The 8,293-nt window shown below is 46.1% G+C and overlaps 1 pseudogene; it reads right to left on the minus strand.

Annotated features, from left to right (window-relative positions):
* Nucleotides 1-7,358: 7,358 nt before the first annotated feature.
* LOC103609220 overlaps nucleotides 7,359-8,293 on the minus strand; it is a 3,851-nt pseudogene continuing 2,916 nt past the window's right edge.

Here is an 8,293-nt window from a genome sequence, read left to right on the forward strand (position 1 = left end):
TAAACAACATACCCAGTGATGGGGTAGGATTGAAACGTATCACACTCAGTCTTTGACCTTCACAGTTTTGGAGAACGGCTCAGACTCTGGGGTGTCTGAGGCCCTACGAACTGGTGTAACAAGGGCCCACCTAAAGAACAAGTGCAAATTGTGGTACAAAGGAGGAGCGCAGACAAACTTCCATGCCATGACCAGTGTTGTAGTCAGTTCAGGCTGTTATAAGAAAAATACCATTGACTGGGTGGCTTAAACAATACCCAAGATCAGAGCACTGGGAGCTTCAGTGTCTGGTGACGGTCCAAGCCCTGCTTTGCAGACAGTCTTCTTCTCATTGTATCCTCACATGGCAGAGAGCAGAGAGATGAAGTAAACTCTCTCATGGCTTTTTACAATGGCACTAATCCTACCAATCTGATGTTGCAGAGAAATGGTGAGAGGGTCATTTATGCCCTGTTCCTGATCTTAGCAGGCAAGCTTGTAATTTCTCATCAAGTATGAAATAAGCTGTGGGTTTTATTATCAAATTGAGAAAGTTCCCCCTCCATTCCTAATTTGCTAAGATTTTATTTTTTTTTTATCATGAATCTGTGTTGGATTTCGTCAAATGCTTCTTCTGTAACTATTGATAGGCTTGTGAGATTCTTTTTCTTTAGCCTGTTGATGTAATAATGGATTGTGTTATTCAGTTTTCACATGTTGAACTAGTCTTGCATACTTGAGATAATTCCCACTTACTCATGGAGTATAGTTCTTCTTATATATACATTGTAAATTCAATTTGCTAATATTTTGTTGAGGAGTTTTGCATCTATGTTCATGAGAGATATTGGTCTGTAATTTTATTGTAATGTATTCTTCTGATTTTATCACTAGAGTAATGTTGGCTTCATAGAATGATTTGGCAAGTAGTCCCTCTCCTTCTTTCTTCAGGGAGAGATCATAGAAAATGGCTATAATTTCTTCCTTAAATGTTTGGTAGATTCACCAGTGAATCCATCTGGCCCTGGTGCTTTGAATTTAGAATATTATTAGTTTTTGATCCAATTTCTGTAACAAATATAGGTCTATAATTCAGATTGTGTATTTCATTTCTTTTTCTAATTAAAAAGTTATTTTGCATAACTTTAGATGTGCAGAAGAGTTGTAAAGCTTAGAACTCAGAGTTCCTGTATATCCTTCTCCCAGCTTCCCTTCATGTGAATAACAAAACCAAGTTAAAACTTAGAATCTAAGAAACTAACATTGGTTCAATACTATTAACTAAATGGTATTAACTAAATACTAATACTAATACTAATACTATTAACTAAACTATTTGGATTTCTTCAGTTTTTCCAGTAATGTCACTTTTTCTGTTCTAGGATTCAGTCCAGCAACTTTAATGTATTTAGTTATCGTGTCTCCTTAATTTCATCTGATCTGTGAGTTTCTCATTCTTTACCTGTTTTTATGAGCCTAAAAGTTTTGAAGAGTACTGGACGGGTAATCTGTAGAATGTCACTTGGATTGGGTTTGTCTGAGGTTTTCTTGTGATCAATTTGGGTGTATGGGTTTGGGGAAGAACAGCATAGATGTCACGTGCCCCTCTCATAACACCACATCAGGGGGTGCATGATATCAACGTGGCTTGGATCGCTAGATTTAGATTATGTCTGCCAAGTTTCCCTTCCATAAAATTACTGTTTTTTCCTTTTTATGCTCAATTCTTTAGAAGTGAGTCACCAAGTCCAGGCCACATATAAGGGGAAGGAAATTGAGCACCGCAAATTTCTTGAAGGGAGGGTTCTCTATATATTACTTAGAATTCTTCTGTAAGGAATATTTGTCCCTTCTGTCCCATTTGTTTATTTATTCAACCATTTATCTATTTCAGTATGGACTCATGTATGTTTATTTTAAATTTGGGGTTATTATCCAATAGTAGTATTATTTTGTTGCTCAGGATATTCCAGTTTTGTTCATAGGAAGTTCTCTCACATTTGTTCCTGTGTGACTTTGACAAGGCCCCTTGCAGGGAGGGGCCAAAGGGAACTTTCTTTCTGGCACTACAAGATGTTCCAGGCTCATCAGGATCATCACGTATCCCTTTAATGGAGAATGATATTTTGAAGTCAAGATCTGGGCTTGGGTGCTCAGTTCTCTTTTCTAAAGAGGACATAGAGGTTCCAAGCACTGCCTGAGTTTACAAGGCAAGTCAGTGGCTCTCACCTCAGCTCATCAGAGCTTGTTCCATGCAGCTTTTGACAGATAACACTCTATGGCCAGTTTCCCATACACGCCTCTATTTCCTAAGGTTTGTTTTTTTTTTTCCTGTTTGTGGGGCTTAGTCATTAATAATTTTATTCCCTAATATTTGGAGACTTTCCTAAAAGAAGATTTCACCTTTCAAAAATAAGTGTCACTGAAAATTGTCCAGAATATGTATGACAAAAAAGACGGCAGAGGGAGAAACCACTTGTACTTTTCTTCCATGTGGAATATTTCCCTGTTCCTGCTGCTCTTTAAATGTCCCTGGGCTTGGAGAAAGAACAGTTCCCTTGCTATGCTCTCATAGCAAAGTGATGATGTGCAAGCATCTGCCTTCATCACCCCCCAACCCTTTGATTTCTGCTCTGTTTGTGCCCATTCTCCCTTCCCAACCCCTGGCCCATGAGCCTTTTCCTTCTCCCAACCTCAGGTAGAGCCCATTCTCACTGAGAGCCGGCTCCTCAGTGGGAAGTGAGGGTAGAAGAGGAGACGGAGGTCAGAGCCTGGGGCTGCGGCAGAAGGTGCAGCAGGGATGAAGGGGGTCAGAGTGAGAAGGACTTCTGAATGCGGGTGACATGGGAGTGATTGGAGGGTGGCTGAGGACAGCCCAGCACCTCCATCTAGGAGGGAAGGGAGGAGCCTTGGCAGGAACAGAGAGTGGGGCAGGGTCTGAATAAGGTGCCCCACCCTAATCCCTGGTCCTCTGACAGCACCTCCCCCCAGTCACACTGAGAGGTCCCTCCAGGCACAGGTGCTCCACCAGACAGGTGTATCTCAGATCCTCTCTGGGAGGACCCCCACAGTTACCCAGTACTGATCGTCGTCTGTCCTCCCTGCCCCTCAGGTCAGCTCCTCCTGAATCCTGAGTCCAGGGTTAGCTCCTTCCCTTCCTGAAGCAAAGTCAGAGTGACATTGGCAGGTGAGGGGTCAACTGCTGTGCCTCTCAGCGTATGATTGCCCTCAGGGTCCTCCTTATCAGTGACCACAGCCCTGGGTGGTACAGGACACAGGAGAGAGAGCAGAGAGGTGGAGTAAGAGGGGATACACCTCAACCTCCTCCTTCCTCACTGGGTTTTCCTCCACACTCCAGGGCCTTCCCCTCTCCCAACCCCAGGACTTCTCACAGCCCCAACAGGAAAGTGGGGGGTCCATGTCCCACACCCCCTGCTGAAATCTTTCCCTAAGTGTACTTGCCTGCATTCCTGCTGCAGCTTTAGTGCCTGCCCCATGCAGAGAACTGGGTATGTGTAGAGGGCAATTCTAAAATGTTCTTCCTTCCAATATCTGCATGGCTCAGTGCCTCTCCTCCTTCAAGTCTGCTCAGATGACACCTCATGAAGCCCACCCTGACCATCTTATTTAAAAACACCATTTCTTCCATTACTCTGCATTGTGTGTCTACTGGGCCTAATGTTTTCTTTATATCTCCTATCATTTTCTAACATACTGTGAAGATTTCTCTATCCATGGTCTCACCAATATCTGCCATCCCTCATGCTGTTTAGCAATGTGACCTTGCCATCCCCTCTCAAGAGCTGGGGTCTGATCCCCCTCCCCTTATATCTGTGACTGGCTTTGATGACTAGATTATGGGGAAAGGAACACTGCCCGACATCTGAGTCTCCGACATAAGATGCTTTCTAGTTCTGACTTGGCCTCTTAAACACCGCCTGCTGGACCCCAGGCCAAGTCACATGGAGCAGCAGGTGGAAGAGAACCCAGGCCACCTGGTTAACAGCCCCAGTGAGTTCTGAGCCAACAGCAGCACCGACACAGCCTTGTGCAGGAGACTCTTCATAGTTCTGGGCCAGTCATCCTCCAGCCCAGGTCACGTGGAGCAGAAGAGCTGCCTGCTGAACCCAGTCAAACCACACAATCAGAGGTGGTAAGAAGGTTGTTGCTATATTTGGGGATTGTTTGGGACTGTTACTCAGCTATAGGTAACACAAACACATACCATGAAATTTACTACTGTTTTTGTTTTTATTTATTGTCTGTCTTTCCTGTGAGATTGTAAGCATCAGGAGAGCACGTGTTTTGTGGTTATTAAATGATTTAATGGGCCTAGAATAATGACTGGCACAGAGCTACTTTTAAATATTTGTTAGATGAATGAATAATACAGTGACCAGAATTCCTTAAAGTTGGGTCTGAGACTGAAAAGGGGGAGTTTACCGGTGTTCAGTTTTGGGGTTGTATTAGTCTGCTTGGGCTGCAAACACCAAATAACAAAACACCACAGACTGGTGGCTTAAACAACAGGCATCTACTTCTCACAGTTCTGGAGGCCGAAAGTCCAAGATCGGGGTGTTGGCGGGTTGGGTTCCAGGTGAGGGCCCTCTTCCTGGCTTGTAGACAGCGGACTTTTCACTGTATCCTCACACAGGGCAGAGTGAGGGAGCTCCAGTCTCTTCCTCTTCTTACTAATCCCATCTTGGGGGACCTGCATTCTCGAGAACTCATTTGAATCTAATACCTCCCAATGGCCTATCCTCCTAATACCATCACATTGGGTGTTAGAGCTTCAAGATATGAATTTGGGTGGGGGGGAGACACAAACATTCAATCCATAACACAGTCCCGGATCTACGTACTGGAAATTTGGTTTCTGGGGAGGGGTCTCTTTCTGGCTTGTGGATGGCCGCCTTCTTACTATGCACTCATATGGCCTTTGCTCTGTGTGTATGCAGAAAGAGAGACAACTCTGGAGTCTCTTCCTTTTGGAAACACCACTTCTATCAGATTAGAACCCCTCCCTTATAATCTCATTTAACCTTAATTATCTCCCTAAAGGCCCTATCTCCAAATACAATCATATTGTGCTTCAATATATGAATTTTATGGAACACAATTCAGAAGACCCTGTAACAGGGGTCTTCTGTCAAGTGATGTGTGTGTGTTTGGTACCTACTATTTGGTCTTGGATTTCTGAGCTCCTCATCAAGTATGAGCTTGGCACCACCCCACATTTGTGGTCTGTTCACACAAGAACCACAGACCAGCGATGCCTGACCACCTACTGCCTCTGATATATCTTGGGCCTGAGAAGGGGTCATCTAGGTTGCAAGGTCATAGGCCACTAATGCCCAGATCTCAGCTGTGGCTCAGCTGCAATGTGGGGGGCCAGGGAGACTCTTCCCTGGCTTCTAGATGCCCAAAGCCCTGGGTCAGTCATCAGGGTAAAATTCAGATTTGAGCCCAGGTCTACAGATCTCCTAAGTTCATGGCTAAGAAGTGGTACAGAGGGGTCACCAAAGAAGAAAAAGACAAGATTCCAGAGCTCACAGGCAGAGAGCTGTGGAGGAAGCAGAGGCCAAATCTAAGAACCTGGGAAATGCGTAGTTGGTCACCTGGGTCCTACCACTGAGGTCCTTGTTGCCTATGATAGTGTCCAGCTTCTACTGTGTCAAACCTAACGTCCTCTTGGGGTTCTTGGCCTGGCTGCAGTTGTTGTAGGGGAGGAAGGGACATCTTAAGGACCTGATAGCCAGCTGCTTGGGGCTAGTCTGAGACAGATGTGCAGACACTTGCCCTTCACTCTCAATGGCCCAAGACCAAGAAAACACCAGGAAAACTCCACAGGTGTTTCCTTGGCCAGCCCTTCCCATGCCATGCTCCTCCCTGGCTCCTTTCTCTCTTCCTTGTAACATTTACTCCCCCTGATGTCCCTATTTCAGCCATATCCCCACTTCCTCAGGATTCTCCCTCCTTCCTTGACCTAATGCCCCAGGATCCTCCTCCTCCAGCACAAATCTCAGGGTCAGAGACTCAACTGAAGTGAGTCCCAGGTGGAGGGGACTCTATCCCCAGAGGCAGCAACAGGAACAAATGACCCGGACTTGGGAGTCCAAGGTCCCATCCCAGGAGGCTGAGGGTGCCCAGTACGTTTGTGCCTTCACCCTGGACTTGAGGTTTCTGTCTGCTCCCCTCAACCCTCTCTGCAGCCCATTGATGGCAACACACTGGAACACTGAAAAGCAGAAACTTTTTCCTTTACTCCCTATTTCTTTTCATGTTCCTTTGCACACGCGCGCGCGTGTGTGTGATAGAGAATTTTACTTCATATATAGTCACAGAGAAAATTAATACGTCTCAGTACCAGTCCCAAGTTTTTTCATGAAGTTTACCTCACAAGAAACCAAATAAAAAAAAAATTAGAATTCAGCATCCACTGCTATTTAGATTATGGGTAAAGGAAAAGGTCGGGCAGGAGGATGGCAAATCTGACGACCAGTGTCTTTCCAGTCGAGAGTATCCTTGAGGGCAGGACAGAGGCGCCACCACCACTAAAAAAATCTTGTCAACCTTCGCAACACAGCGACAGTGACCAAAGCAACATGTACCGATATCGAAGACACGGCAGAAGGGGACTCCTAAGAGGGCTCTCCGAGTCCCCGCACTGAGTAACTTCCTCAGTACAGCAGCGTCCCGACGTCAACACGGACTGCGGGGACAGAACGTGCGGGTTCTGAGCGTGGCAGCGCCGCCCGGGGGCGCCCACACCGCCGACTGCGCATGCGGCCCCGGGCGATCTCAGGCGGGGTCGCGGAGGCGCCAGGACACCGGCCCAGCCACAGCTCGGCGCGGAGGGCAGGCAGGGCCGACGCCTTCTCGCCCCGCCCGCGCCCACGGCCGCCCTCACAGGCTGCGCGCCAGACTCTCTCGTGCGCCGTCTTGCTGTCCTTCTAGCAACGACGACGAAGTTGGTGTGACGATTTTCAGGAAGGCTCCATGAGACGTCGGTGACGTGCTCACCTCTGGCGGGGGACCTGGGCGTCTGGGAGGGAGGAAATCCCTTTGGAACGTCTTGAAGGATCTTTTCAAAACGTGTTACATTCAAAGTCCCCCGAGTTTAATTCAAACTCGGCATCTGCACTCAGAGGACTCAGACTCATAAATCATTTCCGTCTTTATACCAGCGACCGACCACTTACTCCAACGTGTAAAATCCTTCTCTTTATCCAGCGTCTCCCACCAGCATTTCCTCCATTCTGCGCGTCTTTCTCTGACCTGTTTGAATTAATAGATGTATGGGGAATTTTTTCTCTTTTTAAACTTTCATTTCACTTCATTTAAGAACCGCCTTTATGTACAGACATCACACACACACACAAATTAATAATATACATGCACTGGAGGTTTTCCAAGGAATAGGAGCTGGAAATAAAATTGAAGGGCAATTAGGAGAACTGAAATTGTCCTAGAGAAGTTCTGAGGATCAGGCTTCCTTAAATGTCCCTGACAACCTCTTTCACTAGTTCTTCTTTCACAATATCTTCTCCGTGAACACGTGGAAATTCTGGCCAGGCTGCACTGTGGCCAGTTCTGTGTTAGTTGCATTCAAATTCTCCATTACTTGTTTGAAGATAAGTGAAGACTTGACGGCTTCCTTCAGTGTCACAGGCTGTGTAAACCTCTCGCAGTGAGCTCTGGGCATCCTCTGAAGCAGAGCCGATTGCTCGAGCATCACACTATACAAAGGTCCCAGATCGGTCCATATGAAACAGCTGAGCTCCTCTCTCATCACGTCCTCCAAATAACAGTGCTACTCCAAAGGGACAAGACATGGCACCTGGATCTGCATGTTTGTCTCCAAATCCTGCAGCCCGATGGGACACAGCCTGGGTCATACTCTTCAATCTCACTGTCTTGTAGGTGAGCCCGTGGTTTTGTGTCTCCACTCTGGCTTTATCAATTAAAGTCTTAGCAACTAGCCCACTCATTGCACAACCAATGTGAGCATCAATCTCTACAATTTTGTCAGTGCTGCTGGGCTCTGTGAGTGGGGAGGTAATTCTCTTCTCTACAATACTTGTGACTGGCANAAAAAAAAAAAAAACCCTCACCATCCAAGAAAGAGAAGTTTAGAGTAAGAGTAAGCAAGTAAACTTCTACTTTGTTTCACCCCGGAGCCAAAGAGAAGCAAAAGATAAACACGTATATCATGTCCTCAGGTCTACTAAAAGCAGTCTGCTACCAGCTGTTCATCCTCCAGACCTTCAGTGGCACTACATCCAAAGTAGAAAATTGGGACTTTTTTTTTTTT

This window comes from Galeopterus variegatus, unplaced genomic scaffold (genome assembly GCF_000696425.1).
Source record: "Galeopterus variegatus unplaced genomic scaffold, G_variegatus-3.0.2 Scaffold9357, whole genome shotgun sequence".
Taxonomy (NCBI): domain Eukaryota; kingdom Metazoa; phylum Chordata; class Mammalia; order Dermoptera; family Cynocephalidae; genus Galeopterus; species Galeopterus variegatus.